Source organism: Myotis davidii, unplaced genomic scaffold, assembly GCF_000327345.1.
Source record: "Myotis davidii unplaced genomic scaffold, ASM32734v1 scaffold496, whole genome shotgun sequence".
Taxonomy (NCBI): domain Eukaryota; kingdom Metazoa; phylum Chordata; class Mammalia; order Chiroptera; family Vespertilionidae; genus Myotis; species Myotis davidii.
The window spans coordinates 3803074-3818675 of NW_006289398.1; the positions used below are offsets into that span (position 1 = coordinate 3803074).

A 15602-nucleotide genomic window follows, 5' to 3' on the forward strand; every position below is an offset into this window, starting at 1 on the left:
TTTCCTCCCACAATATTGTGGGTATTTCCATTAGGCCAGATGTCTGCAGCTTTTTAGGGGATCCATTGCATGGAAGTTGGTGGAGTTGATGTCTGCATTTCCTTATCACATTCTGTTGGCTGGGACGGGAGGGGATGTGCTGGGTCAGAGGCAGGTGGGAAAAGATGGTCTTTGTCAAGGGCTCAGACAGCTTGCAGAGGGCTGTGCTGAGAGGGTGAGCGATAAGCAGACGGAGCAAGTGCAGGGAGAGGAAGCAGCACTTCCTCCGGGCGATTCTCAGGACTGTTTCTGAGCTGTTCACTTCCTGTTTGGATACCTGGAGCCACCAGAAGCACGTCCCTGGACCGCCGCTGCTGGGACTTGTTTACCCACTCTCTCTGCAGGAAGCAATTGTGATAAGGCCTCTAGCTGCTCTGGAGGCCTTTTCCATTCGGTGGCTTTTGATTGATCATGTTGTGAACACAGTGCTCTATTCTTGGACTGATTTATTAACAAGGTTCAGAGAACCTCCCCCATTTCTTTTTATTTTTTTAAAAATATATTTTATTGATTTTTTTACAGAGGAAGGGAGAGGGATAAAGAGTTAGAAACATCAATGAGAGAGAAACATTGATCAGCTGCCTCTTCCTGCACCACCCCTACTGGGGATGCACCCACAACCAAGGTACATGCCCTTGACTGGAATCGAACCCGGGACCCTTCAGTCCGTAGGCTGATGCTCTATCCACTAAGCCAAACCAGTCAGGGCAAACCTCCCCCCATTTAGAGGGATTTTTCCTTTGGCTTAAGGAGAAAGTCATTATTTGCGCCTCTAAAGAAGAGCTTTTTCCAGCTTTCACTTTAAGAACTGATGAGGATGGAGTAGCTCTGTGTCTAGGGAGCAATACCATCACCAAAATGTATTAGTATGTGCACACTTGACATCTAATTCATTGTCCTGGTGTAGCTGTGTTTTTTCCTGCCAGGAAAGTCGGGGGTGAAAGGCTTCTTAAAGAAAATGCTGGTTTGGACAACTCATGTGGAGACTCTAGGGCCTATTCAAAGGGTTTTAAAAAATTACTTTATTGTACTTTAGGGGTATCTCTTTTTTTCTTCACCTTAAAACCATTTCCCCTCCTACAGCCCTCCCGTTGCAATGGCCCTGAGCTGTACCATGTTTATTTTGAGTTATTGGTTTGGTATGGATGGGGTCTGTGTATGGACTCTGCGTGCTTTGGACCAGAAATTTGATTTGCTTGGCCCCACTTCAAATATTGTCAGCACCTTGTGCATTTAGGGTTCTATAAAAATATGAAATAATAACCACATTTATGAACTGAAAACAGCTTTCTCACCACACTTACTTCTCAGTGGACAACAGCAATTTCCACGTTTGAAAAGCAACCAGTATTCAACATCTTTCATTATCTCTATGCTACTTCCAATAAAATTGACCTAACGAGAAGTTGGAAGCATCTTATGTCTCTGTTTTGTGACACTATCGATCCAATAAATGCTTTTCAAAGTCTAAATAAAACCCACGTTCTGCCCCACGATGAGAACGCGTAGATAGGAAAGTTCATGCTGTCCAGCAGCTGGTATCGCTCATCATGTTTGTTTTTCCTTCTGTACCTTGACCAGTAACAGGAACAAGGAGAACAGAACACTGAGGAGATTAGTTTCTTAAAAAAAAAATGTGACCTTCCTGCAGCTCAGCTGGGAAATACCATCTCAGATTCTGGGGAGTCACTGGGTAAGGCAACTGTGGCACCCTGCTTAAGCAAACAACTCAGGCGTGCGGGCGGCAGACAGGGTTCTGGGAATGACCAATGAGATCCTCTTATGAAGTCAGTTATGCGGTAGAGCCACATGCCCAGTCAGGTCCACAAATGTTCGTTAAATTACTGCTGTCTATAGTAAAGTGGGACATAATAGAGCGTTTCTCAGAAGATCAATTTTTTAAAACATTTGATTACTTTTTATTAATGGGGGTGAAATGGTTCCTAGAGCAGGCAGTCATGTTTTATGTCTTTACTTGAAAACATAGAGCAGTATGACATCCCCGTGTTAGCCACCAGAGTGTCTGTTGAGATGGGAAAATCTATTGTCTTCAGCTTTGTTTCTTTCATTTGTGTGAGCCAACGGGTATGTACTTGCGAGGAGATAGCAGCAGTCCTTCGCAGACACCTGAGACGGCTCCGGCTCCAGTAGGGTCTTTAGAAAGAACACACCGACTTCCATGTGTAAACTAGCGCACGGATGAGCATAGGGGGCGAGGACTTCATCTGATACCAGCTGAGCAGACTGAGAATATTCAGCGGCACACATTTTAGGTGGAGGTGTCAGAGCATTTGCTGGGACTCCAGAGAAGAAAAAGTTGTCCATGATTGAGCATAAGCTAACAAACGGGATTTCTGGAGGGGAAAGCCTTGGTTACACAGCCTCCTTCTTACCTCTGGTGTCTGTGCCCAGGGCAGATGGTTGCCTGAAAAAGACCAGAGCTGCCCTCACAGCCGCATTTCAGTTCTGTGTCTAATTGGCTGGTGGACCTCCTCTGGGCCTCAGTTTATTCGTTTGTGAAATGACAGAGTTAGATAGGGTAGTGTGTCTAGTCAGTTGGTCACCACCGGTGTCAGGCTCAAAATGCTTGTGCAAATGCAGATGCCCGGGCTCCCCTAGCCCCTTTGAATCCGAATTCTGCAGTGTGGCCTACACTGTGCATTTGTAACCCTGCCACCTCCAGGTGATTTCCTACACCAGCAAACCTTGGAGAAATGTCCTGTTTAACCTAATACCGCTCTAAAGTTCTTCGTCCTTGAATTTTCTAGTCTTTAGGTTGGTTGCTTCAAAAATAAAAACCCTCCCTTCCCCAGGGGAACGGCTGAGGTCTGTTCCAGGGTATTTTGTCCAATTAAACTCTTGTAAATAAGACGTTTGGAACTGAGCTATCTCCGGGACTGTAGGTAGGAAGCTCACCCACAGCACAGAGATAAACTGGAACAGTGCCCTTGGAGGGGGGAAACTTCATAAGGCTTTGCAAACACCAATGTCCTTGTACTACATTCACCTTCAAAAGAATGCCTTGAAGGCCCTTACTTCCTCCTGCGGCCTGTGCGCAGGCTCCACAGCCAGGTGATGGGCTCTTTAGGCTTTGGCTCAAGGCTGGGGAGGGTTCAGTTCTTCCTTGACTCCTTCAGACTCACCATCTGAGGTATAAGCTACAGAAAGCCGTTTGGTGGAGATTGTAGCGAGGGAAAGTCCGTTCACAGCCTGACACCTCATAAAGCCTTATTTTAGAGTTTGGGGGGTTTGGTGTACATAATTTATTTTTTGGTCTTAAGCAAGCACCTGGGTATGGGTTTTTCTCTTTCTGGCTGACAAAACAAAACAGGGTTCAATTAATTTCTCCCCTTTAAACACTGTGTGATGGTTGCAAAGCAGCTGGAAGAGGTTGGGTGCAGCCAGATGAATCTGGGCTGTGGGTTTTCTTTCTCCAGAATATAGAGTGGTGGTTTCCAAGCAAGGACGGTTTACCCTGCAGGCACATCTGGCAATACACGAAGGGATTTTTGCTTGTCACAGCGGTGGCCATGCTACTGGCATTTCCTGGGTTGAGGTCAGGGATGCTGCTAAACAACTACCATGTACAGGCCAGCGCCCCTCTCCCAATAAAGAATGATCTGGCTCAAAATGTCATAGTCCCAAGGTTGAAAATGCTCATATTCATTAACTGTATGTTTCTGGATAGGGGCACATTCATGAAGCCAGAAGGAGCGGATGGAGAATTATTAAAGGGAGGGTAATGTTGACATGGAATATTTGACACAACTTAAAATGAAAATAAGGCCTAACTAATTTCTAGGACAAGTTCAGGCTCAATGAGGTGCTTCTAACAGATTTTGAAAGGGATCCAGGGGAGACCTGTAGGTTGGGTTGACTATAAAGAGGCAGACTCATTACTTTTAGGCCAGGTGAGGACACAAGACAAGTTTCATTGGTTAACAGAGACATATTAAACATCTTAGCCAGTCGAGTGATTTGAACAAAAAGTATTATATTTACTTCTTCCTTTTGAAAGTTACCTTATGAAGATTCTAGCATATCTCAGGTCTAGGCAATCTGCCCACCCCTCCAACTGTTCTTAGGCTGTTGAAAGCATCAAGTAGTTAACCACCAGTTACAAACGGAGCCTGATTGAAGAAGATGCTGTTCCCCTTGATGTCCCTGTACGCTCCCTCGACCTGCACTGGGTATTTTCTCTGCCCCCGCCCCCACCCCCAATCCAGTCTCTCCCTGTGCACCAGGAAATGCCCTGGTTTGGGGGTAGATTTGATTAATGAGAGACACCTGCAAGAAAGTGGAGGGCAGGAGGGAAAAGAGGTCCAAGGTATTTACCCTCGTCCTCCCTCCTCCCTGCTTCCCAGCCTTCTGGCAGTGGCTGTTCCTAGGAGACCATTCTTTCTCCATTGTTGGCAGCTCTGCAGACCCCGTGCCCACCGCTCACCCCTCCAACAGGGGCGTGGTGAGGCTTTCACTCCAGCTCGTCCCTGGGTACCTCACCTTCTTTTTGGTTCTTTTAACTCAGAACGCTACTCTGTAAATTCCTTCATTTACTTCTTTGTCATTAAGCCGTCTGTAGGGTGCCATCTGTTTTGTGCTAGGCCTCTCACAAATGCAATTCCCATCAAATTTTTAGTGGAAGAATATTGATTTTTATATGAAATATTCAAGTAATATTGAACTGGAAGCTAGAAGCTTGGCTTCTTATCCCAGTTCTAGTAAGGATTTCTTTCCTTATGAAAACCCACTGAGCCTCACTTATTAAATAAGAATAAAAATATATGTTGTTTATCTTATGTAGATGTGAGAATACAAATAATATACAAGGTGGGGCAAAAGTAGGTTTACAGTTGTAAGTATGTGAAACAGAGTTTATTCTTGCATTATTACTTATTAATTATTGTACCATTTTCCCTATTAACAAATGTAAGCCTACTTTTGCCCCACCTTGTGTACAATTTGAAAACATTAAACAGTGAAAATTGGAAGCCACCTAGCATATTGGCAAGGAGACTAGCCATATGTATTCTGATCTAGTCCCCAATGATTGAGGATTCAACTTTGTGTGTATATTTTGGTTCTCTGGGACTCCTTTTCCTCATGATAAACATGCTGATTAGGTTAGCTGATCTTCCTGGTTTCTCCTAGTTTCAAAAAAAATTCCCCAGTGTTTATACAGAAAAATGTTTTCATTGTTCTAGACTATTTGGCAGCATGACCTGAGCAGGGGAGGAAAGAACCTATAATAATAAAAGTGTAACATGCAAATTGACTGAACAGCTGAACAGTGGGATGACTGTCCGGATAACATTCCAGATGAAGCCGGGGCTGTGAGGGCCAAGGCAGCTGGGGCTGCGAAGGCCTACTCTTGCGTGAATTTCATGCATCGGGTCTCTAGTGTAGAATATAAAGGAGGAGTAAAAAAGATAGACGGAGGTGATCTAGTACTAAGTCCCAGTACCCCAGAATGTGATTGCATTTGCAGACAGGACCTTTACAGAGGTAATTAATGTAAAAGGAGGTCATCAGGCTGGGCCCTCATTCAATATGACTGTTGTTCTTAGAAGAAGAGGACAGTAGGACACAGACATATACAGAGGGAAGACCATGTGAAGACAGAGAAAAATAGCTATCTCCAAGCTAAGACTTCTACAAGTCTCAGAAGAAAGCAACCCTGTGGACACCTTGATCTTGGACTACTAGTCCCCAGAGGTGTGGGAACACGAATGTCTGTTGTTCAAGCCCCCCAGTCTGTGGCCCTCTGTTATGTGGCCCTCTGTTATGGCAGCCCTAGCAAACTAATACACACGGTAGAGGGTACTCAGTAGCACTGACTTCAAAATCTCTAACCATAGAGACATGAGGCTGCTAGAATTCATCCACTGCCCCACACCCTCTTCCCCCATGCATGTTGTATGCCACTGATGTTGGAAATCCACACCTGAAAACACACCCACGTCTCAGACATCACAGGGCTGGCATCCCATATCAGTGCATAACACATCAGTCTTCCAGCGTATCCGTGACTCCATGAGGAAGAGAGCAGCGGGGCAAGAAGGAATTATTATTTTTAAGTTTCTATTTACAGACATCCTGCTGAGGTATGTGCAGGAGAGACCTGGTACATCACTGGGCATATTTCAGCCGTCGGCATGCAGAATAAGCTCCTGAAGGTAGCTAGATCCAGGGTAGAGAATTTCCTTCCCGGACTGACTGTGGAGCTCTGTACACTTATTTGAGGGAACTGGCTAGCCTAGAGGCTCAACCTGTGATTTGTAACTACAGGTTCTTCTAAATACTATCTGGAAGGATAGTATTTATTCTGTGGGTAGCCAGCCCTTCTAAGGGGACACTGCACATCGTTAGTGATTTATGCGGACAAAGCCTGCAGCCTGGGCATTGGCATGACCCCCTTCTTCCACCGCACGCACAGGACTAAATGCCAGAGTCCCCCCACAGTGGCCTGTAAAGAAGAATTTGCTACCTGTTGACTTAGGGTGCCGGTGAGGAGGTGCTCTCGGTTCCGATACAGCTGCTTGAGAAGCAGAAGGAACAGCTGTAGGGAGAAGCATCCTGGGCCAGATGCCACCGGGGATGCAGCCGGAAGAGGAAAGACGAGAACAGATCAGGAGAGGCCTGGACTTCACCCCAGCTTCCAGCGCAGGAACACAGCGATGGGCAGGTCATTTAGACCCAGTGCCTCCTCCTAGGAAATCCAACCTGTAGCTAATATTAATGGTAAAAATGTGCATAGCCCTTGTCCCCTAGTGAGGCACGAAATGTTTTACTCAGTTAAATGTAGCTTGCTTAATCCTCCCAAAGGATCCTGCAAGCTTGTCTTAGAATTCTAAAACGTACCCCGAGATTCCTGCCCTTTTGTGTATATACCCCCCATGATCTGCCCCCCTCCAAAAACACACACACACACACACACACACACACACACACACACGAGTGTGAACAGGACTTACTCACATGAAGGCTATCACTCTGTGATCACTTTACAAGGTGAAAGAATGTCATAGATCTCATTACCGCCCCTAATCATTTCCCTTTGAGTTCATCAAAAGAGAGGCTACCCCCATGGGCCTGCCCTAACCAGGTGAGCCTCTGCCAGAATGGGGCCTGAAAGAGGAAACTCCAAGTGGGAGAGGAGTCCTCTGCAGCCCTGAGGGAGAGGCTGCCATGCTGATGGGGCGGTGGGCGGAACAGCCGGCAGCCTCCAGACGCTGAGAAGGGCCTCCATTCCCCTCCACAGCGAGGGGGGAGCCTCAGTCAGACAGTCACAGGAAACGGCCCAAAGGAGCTTAGAAGCAGATCTTTCCCGAGTCAAGACCCCGGATGAGTAGGTGCCCAGCCATCACCTTGATTTCAGCCCCGTGAGACGCGGGGCAAGTCCATACAGGCACCACAGTGTGCTGGACTTCTGATCCACAGAGGCCGCGAGATAACACGTTTGTGTTGTTTTATGCCACACGTTTCAGTTTTGATATTCACAGAAACGAAGTTTGTAGTAATACGCAGCAATAGAAAACAAATACACCTACCTATTATTTCACCTACATTTCATAATAGGGACTGAGGTACAAAGAACTTACCTGAGATTACAAAGTCAGCGAGTGTTTGCACTTGGATTTGAGCCTCGGTTTCTAGCTCCAACAGGTGTCTGTTTACACACTGCACTGTGCTAAGCTCCTGCCACCTGCCTGCTCTTTGTTTGCCTCTCCCTGCAAGTCCCCACGCCAGAGTTCATAGGACCCCTTCCTCTGGGATAGCTAGTTTGAAAGCAGTAACTCTAGGCCCCTGGCCACTGGCCAGTCCTCCACTCTGTTACAACCCTCTTTTTTCATAGATGGGAAATCCTAGGCTTCATTCCCAGAGTTATTTTTTTCTTCAGACTTTTCTTCTTAAAAATCTACAGTTTTTGAATTACAGCCCTGTGGTTAAGGGAAAATGACATTTACTGGGGAAGCAACTTGTTATGGTCTTAGGTACTCTGCCAACTGCAGTGAAAAGGGGACTTTTAAATGTCATTTATACATTAAGGAAGATTTAAAGAGACACTGAAGAATATGCCTGCATTGCCAAAATCTGTAGGCCTCATATCCACAAGTATCCTGGGTGAAGGTTTAAATTGTTCTGTTATGAGTGAATGGAGTGTATTCTGCCCCAAGTCTGAACCAAAATGTTTAAAAGTTACACTGTATTTATAGGAATTTGTGAAGATGCCAGATCTACAAACATATAAAAGGTAGACCTGAAAAGTAGGCAGAAGCTTTCACTGCCTACAAAGTCATTTGGAGAAAGGAAATAGTAAAAAAAATTAGGTAATTTTCTATGAAGTAGGAGAGTATAACCTGGATGGATTTTTCTCAAATTTCTGAAAACCCAAATCGTACTTTCTCTAATTTAAATGAAAAATGACTGAGATCCAAATAATATAACTATCCAGACAGATCTCAGAAAATAACCAGGTGAGTGATCCAAATTACTAGGCAATGGTGTCGACCTAAATGGAGACTTCACTGTGGCTGGTCCCTGTGAAGTCTCAGATTTGATCTGGTCCCTGTACAATGACTAGAAGATTATAAAATCTTAGGAGGAATACTGGCAGTGGCATCACCATAATGCATTTTCACCTCTGCCAATTTATTTCATCTATGGCCTTGACTACCTTAGTATGATGCATCCCTGTAATTTTAGTTTTGATATTCACTTTTTTTTTTGCTTGTAAAATGCACTTGAGAATCCCTCTCCCATTAACCTTCAAATATCCTGGACTCTGCTCATCTATAGCCTTTGCACTTGCTTTGTTAAAACTGGAAAAGCACAGATGTACCTCCCGCTTTCTGCGGCCTATGGCTGGGCCATCATATGTAAGTGACATCAGCATTTCAGTGTCAGAGGGCTGTGGGTATTAGTTTGCTCTCATTACGGGCGATGAGTTTGGGCCAAATCATCGCATCATGCCTTTTAGTCTTCCAGGAGCCTGCAGCATTTTACAAGATTTTTCCCAGGAGCAGGTGTGCTCTGGAATGGATTTGCTTGGCTTTCAGAAAAAAAGTTTTTTAAAAAAATGATGCAAAGGTGAATCTGTGACTATTTGATTAAGAAACTTGCAAAGACATTTTTCAGCAATACTAGTGATTTTTAAATATCTGATTGGATTTAGTTGTATTTGTATAGAATGGGCCTCATCGTAATAATACCGCCCTCATGTCTATGACGAGTTCTCTGGGAGGTGACGTCACCTACTCAGGATTGTGATGAATTTAGGCGATAACTCATGAGACTGGACCTAACACAGCGCCTGACCTGATATTATTTAATTGATAGTGAAATGTAAAAAAACAAGACATTTAATTGAATGCCCACCAAGTGAAGGAATGCAGGTATAAAGCATGTTAGGTACTTATAAATGAGTAAGTGTGCGATTTTTCGGTAATGTAACTGTATTACTTTTAAAATAAAAAAACATTGTTGAAGAGAGTTCTTGCCATCATCGTTAGGTCCTTGAGATAGCCACATCCTGTGAGGTGGAGGGGAACTGACAGAGAGGGAGTGTTGGATAACTGAAGACTCTCATGACAGAATAAACGGGGCTACACCAAATTAGCTCATCTTTCACTGAAATATAGACTAACAGTTGTTTCATGAAGATCTTCCCTGGGTTAAAACTGGATCCAGGAGCTCAGTGAGGAAGATGTGTGGGTTGCTAGCTTGCAGTGTTTTATCTTGCATGTCAGTGAAATCTGACTCAGGCAGAGGAAAAGCCACAGGGAAAAGCCCTCTCTCTGGGAGAAGTCCACCTGCGGCCTATGGCCAAGTGCCCTGCGTGCTACTCTGTTCCTTACAAACAACTCACTCGTCAGGGTACTGACCAAGCCCCTCTTCTGTTCCAGGAGCCGCGACTCTGCCCTAATTGGCAAACGGGTCACAGAAGGCCAGTTAGATTATTGTGTCTGAGTCATTATAAAGTTGAACAGTTTTAATTATTTACTTCCTTAATTGTTTTCACTGGATACTCTTGGTATCCTTTAAATTCTCTCTTTAATGAAAGACTGCATCTGTACTCCTTTGTAGCCTGCCAAGCGGTGTAATTGGCAAAGAGTATTTCAGGTGTTGGGGCCCTTTGGCCAGAACTCACTGTCACCCCCATTGTTCTGGGGAAAAAGAAAACAAACACTAGGAAATGACAGTGGATAAGCCAGAGCCTGGGCTTCAGCAGTGGCAGGAAGTGTAGTCAGTTCGCTTAATCTTAGAGGAAATCTTTTTTAAAGAAGCTGGATGGATTCCTTTAAGAAACAGAAGCCAACATGCTCTGTGGGGAAGGTGGCCGCTTGGTGACCGTTCGCCCAGGTTTCAGTAGGTGCAAATGCCAGCCCGCTGGGTGAGGTCAGTCAGAAGTGGGCTCTGCCCACAAAGGGCCACCCCTAGGAAGTAAATGAGAACGTTTATTTTCAATAACTGCACACACACCCCCACCCGCCGCCTTCTTCTGCGTCCTCTTCTTCAGTCCTGGAGTCTTTCTCCACTTTCTTTCCAAAGGCTTATGGTATTGTAACTACTTGTTTTTATTTATTTATTTTTAAATATATTTTTATTGATTTCAGAGAGGAAGGGAGAGGGAGCGAGAGATAGAAACACCAAAGATGAGAGAGAATCATTGATTGGCTGCCTCCTGCACACCCCCTACTGGGGACCAAGCCCACAACCCAGGCATATGCCCTGTCCAGGAATTAAACCATAGCCTACTGGTTCATCAGTTGACACTGAGTTAACATGGCCAAGCTAATTACTTGTTTTTTAATTGTTAAAAGCATTTCATGTACTTTCTTTCTGTAGTTTAAAGTTTTCTAATCAAAGGAGGAAAGTACTTAGGTAAACTCAATTCCTACTAAGGTGATAGCTTCTCAGCGATTTTCTTTAGACTCTTTATAGGGATCTTTGAACTAATACTTGGAAAGGATGGGGTTCAATTTAGGGGATTCTCAGACCAGAGTGGAAGTGATGAGCAGGGACTTAAGCAAAAGATTAACTGAGCAAATGACATTGTGCAGTGGACGCCAATAGAACCCAAACTGTTGGGTTCCAAATCTGCTTCTGCAATCCTGAAAAAAGATCATTCTCTTGAGTAATATGTGAACTGGACCTCATTCTGTCTGATTTCATTTTGGATCCTCCCAGAGGAAATTTTTGCCAGTAAGATCGCATGCCCCCTGGAGGCGTGAGCTGCGTTTCTGGCAGTGTTTGTCCCCTAAGCACCACCGCTTCCATCATCTTTTTCAGTTGCTGCTGCTGCTTGGATAGGACTTTGTAGGGCTTAGCATTATACTGAAACGCGACAGTATGACCTCCAGGGGTTGCAGCTAGTTTGGAGAGATGCAGAGGTACCCACGTACTAAAGAGGGCAGTAAACAGTTACAAAGGGTGACTGCTGTCCAAGTGGAAAGGCTCCCAGGATAGCCACCAGGTAATGCAGAGGCTTCACCCCACCTACAGAAGAGATAACTGCAGTGTACCCTTCTGGACACCTGTATCTGATTAGTACCTATGGGGGAAACTGCATTGAATTTGTAGATGCAGATTAGGTATCTTTTACTCACTATGCTGCTCCTGTCCACCTCCTCGGATCCACTCACGCCCCTCTGCCCCGTTCTGTGCCTAAGAAGGTGACCTCTTTTGGTTGCACCCTCAAGGATCTTGATGATCTGGCTCTGGCTTACTTTGGTCAATGGGAGGCCCTGACGTGTGAGTGGAGGGTGAGGAAGAAAGGGATCAGAGCATATCTTCACGGGCTTTCCCCCACTTTGCGTCAGCGCTGGCAGCTCCTCTTCCACAGTGGTGGCTCTCACCAGAGCTGGGAAACTTGCTCTCTGTTCTTGAGGCCGAGAGAAAGCTGTGGGCTTCTGCCCTATCTTCCCCAAGTGCTTTCCTGTCCTTTGTTGGCCTCTTATTCCAGCCCTTCAATCAGATCCTTTAGCTGTGCCAGCCGTTTCCCGTCAGGATCCTAACAGATACATCCAGGTTCTTGGACCAGTCAGATCATTTCTCTGTCCCTTTATTTTCTTATGTATAAAATTGGATCATATCTATTTGTCTTCCTTGAGGGCTTGTTAAGCAGACCAATAATGCCTGTGAATTTATGAAGTGCCATAAAAATGTGAACTATGAACAGAAAATCATCAGCTAATGAACGCCTAATTGGCTTTCCTCAGATCCTTGATATGTTTTCCATGCCCGCTCCCCATGGGAAAGGGAAACAAGCTTTGGGAATGCAATCTCGGCTGGGCAAAGGCGGACAGAAGCAGGAGGGTAATCCGCTACTGCGTGCATCCCGGGCTAAGCACAGCCACCCTTAGGCTCACTCTGCTCCCTCCTCAGCCAAATGCAGTTCAGAGCTGGGAGGCAATATAGCACATCCCTCGATAACAGTTTTGTCAGATGTTACTTCTGTACAGCACAACTCAGGTGTATCTTGTCCCTCTGTGAAGTTAGAAAGTTTCTTTATAATGTTTCTAAGGATGAGGACCATACCTTGTGTTTTTTATGACTCATAGTAACTCATGTACCCTTCAGCATGTATTTGATAAAGGACACATTTAGGAAATGAATGGCTGAGTATTTGGTGCCCACGTGATACTGAGACTTTCGAGCCTGGTAGTGGGCATCTACTTGTTTCATGCACAGATGTGCCCTCCTGATTAGCATGGCCGTCTCTTTGCATGCAATGAAAGTATTTGTTTAAGAAATGAAGATTTCACAGACATCTATTGGATGCTATGTGTGTATTTTATCGTATGATTTGGCACATGCGGGACTTCACATTCAAGGGGAGAAATGCCTCTTCCTCATTCTCGTGTTATAGGGTGGAGCCTAGCAAAACGATCCTACAGAGCAAAATAAATATTGATGATAAAAACAAGTAATGGTTTTCCATCCCACCTTCCCAAAGCCTATTCAGAAAACTGTCGCTGCTCCTGAAGCCCAGGTAGACTCAAATGCACACATTCAGGAGAAACAGGTTGTCGGAATAATAGGCCTGGGAAGACCGCACCAGCTCCGGGGAGGGCGCACGGACAATGGTGCGAGAGGCATTTGGCTCCTGAGCCTTCCTCTCTTTGTTTTCTCACGTCTGAGTAGGCACGATGCACTCCAGAGAACCCTTGCTATTCTTTGTTCCCACATTCTCATTCTTTAAAAAATAAAAAGGGAGAAATAACTTAGGTAATCAGACACCACGTTAAAGTCTCTTGGGAAGCATGGACTGATCTTACTAATTCTCTCAGAGAGAAAGTATGTAAAAACAAAGTCAATAACCTAGTTCAAGGGATGGTACAAAAGTCCCTTAGCTTGCAGAGGTCAGCAAGGTACTGAGAAAATTAAAGAAATGCTGAGACATTAAAATATCTTTGGTAAATTGAAGGGGCCAGAAACAGAAGATTGTAGGAATATCTGTATGTAGGCACAGTGTAAGGATAGAAGAACATGACAGCGGGTCAAGGTAGATTAGCAACTGACTGAAAGGAACACTTCAGTGCAGAAGTGCAGAAGGGAGCACAGGACTGTGGGGGAATTCCAGGAGGAGGCGAGAACATACAAGCTTGTTAAATGTCTAAATCATTTGGTGCCAACAGTAATGCCAGAAAAGTTTAGAAAAAGGAAGGAACCATCAGGGAACATTCCCTGGAGGAGATGAGTCTGAACTGGCCTCTGCAGCCTTGGGTTGGTGTCAATCGGAACAATGGGTTGAAATGCCACACACCTTCCTGTGGGAGGATTTATACCCCAACGCAACGAAAACTGTCCAACCAGAATGTCCAGTAACAGGTGAAAGGTGATGTCAGTCTTCTCTCCTTTGTCCTCTAATACACAACTCCCCGGGCAAAGAGAGTCAGTTCTCCCGTTGTCAGTGGTGATGAGGCAGAGAAGCAGGCATTCAGGGAGTGCTCAGTGGAGAGATGATGGAGTGTCCGAGTCTGCTCATGGTGCCAGAACAATACCATCGGCGCAGTGGCTTAAACAGAAATTTATGGCAGAACCATCCCATCTTTTGGGCAACATTTTATCATTTAGTGGCACTTGAAAAAAAATTATTTCTTGCAGTTCTGGGGGCCAGGAAGAACAAGGTCACAGTGCCAGCAAGTAGTTTCATTCTGAGGCATCTTCTCTAGGCTGCTGCCATCTGCCTGTGTGGACATATCTCCTCTTCCCTGTGTGCACTGAGAGAGAGAGTGAGGTCAGGGATCCTCCACTCCTCATGAGGACACTAATCCCTCCGTGTGGACCCAGCCTCATGACCTTATCCAAACCTAATTCTCTCCAACCCTCCAAATGTCATCACTAATTGTTGAGGACACAAACATTCAACCTGTAATAGGAAGTAAATCAAGTTGCACAGAAGGGAACTTATCCTTTTAGGGACAGCAAGAGAAGCTGTCATGTGAGAGGAGGAAAAAGTAGATGCCGAACCAGAAGAATAGTATAGTCCTGCCTGCAGGGCCATTTCAGAAACTCTGCCTAGAAAATGAAATAAGAATGACTAAGAGTATAATCAATCGGCTTTAGGAACCACCTACCTACCTAGGCCTGCCTAGTCACACAAAAGAATCAGAACATGCAAAAGAAGATTGGCTCGGGAAAACACGTGCGGGGCCTCATTTCTGCATCGAGAACTTAGAAAGGATTAATTTCCTGGAAAGAGGAGATCATAAACTCACTTCAGGGTGTTCTGGTTGCCAGGGAAGGACACTAGGGTTCTGTAGGAAATGCCCTCTTTCATAGAGGGTTAGGGATTAATAGCAAAGAGATAGCTGCAGAGGGAGTGCAGCATCACCCACATCTAAAGAGGCAGGGCCTGGAGCAGAGACCTGGAGTCCTGAGAGGAGGTGACTGTTGTATTTAGTGGAAATGATAGAAATGACGAAAGATGAACACTCTGGGTATGGGGTTCGGTCAAGCATGTTTTTATGGAATGGATTAAGAATCCTAATCTAACCATAACCTGAATGGCTGTTGAGATATCCTGGAATCAGGCTGTGACATAGACTATGATCAGACACCAGTAAAGAGACCAGCCACCCTAGGCTCTCTCTCTTCTAAGCAGAGTCTCATTATAAGCAGGAGTAGCCTTTCATGTAATACCTTTTAAACTCTTTTGCATTTGAATATTCTTTTTTTTTTTCTTCTAACCAAGTGGCAAAATAGACAGGCAGCTAAACTACTGGGGATCTAATGCAAAGAGGAAGAAATGAATACATTTGATGGATGAAGTGAACTGATTTCCCCGTCTAGTGTGGTACACCACAAACATTAAACCAGTTCACACATAATCAGTGACCAATCTGGAGACATACTCTTAATTTGCCCAAATGTGATTTATTATAATCTTAAGGCTAGATCATAATAAAAACACTCATTGGAAAGCACACTAATAAAATAATTTGAAACTATATAACTTTAAGGGATTGTGAGCTCTAAAGTTTAAATTTGTATTATTTTTCCTGCCTCTTAATATGTCACATTTATTAGGATAAATTCCACAAATAGTTTTTCAAAGTCTT

At 44.7% G+C, this 15602-nt stretch overlaps 1 long non-coding RNA gene across 1 annotated transcript; it reads right to left on the reverse strand.

Moving 5' to 3' along the window:
- Positions 1 to 1971: 1971 nt before the first annotated feature.
- On the reverse strand, positions 1972 to 7777 carry LOC107182795. Its single transcript, XR_001513528.1, has 4 exons — positions 7638 to 7777; positions 6524 to 6759; positions 5890 to 6065; positions 1972 to 4326 (listed from the first exon to the last, which is right to left on the reverse strand). It is a non-coding gene; the product is annotated as an uncharacterized LOC107182795 (long non-coding RNA).
- Between the last annotated feature and the right edge of the window lie 7825 nt (positions 7778 to 15602).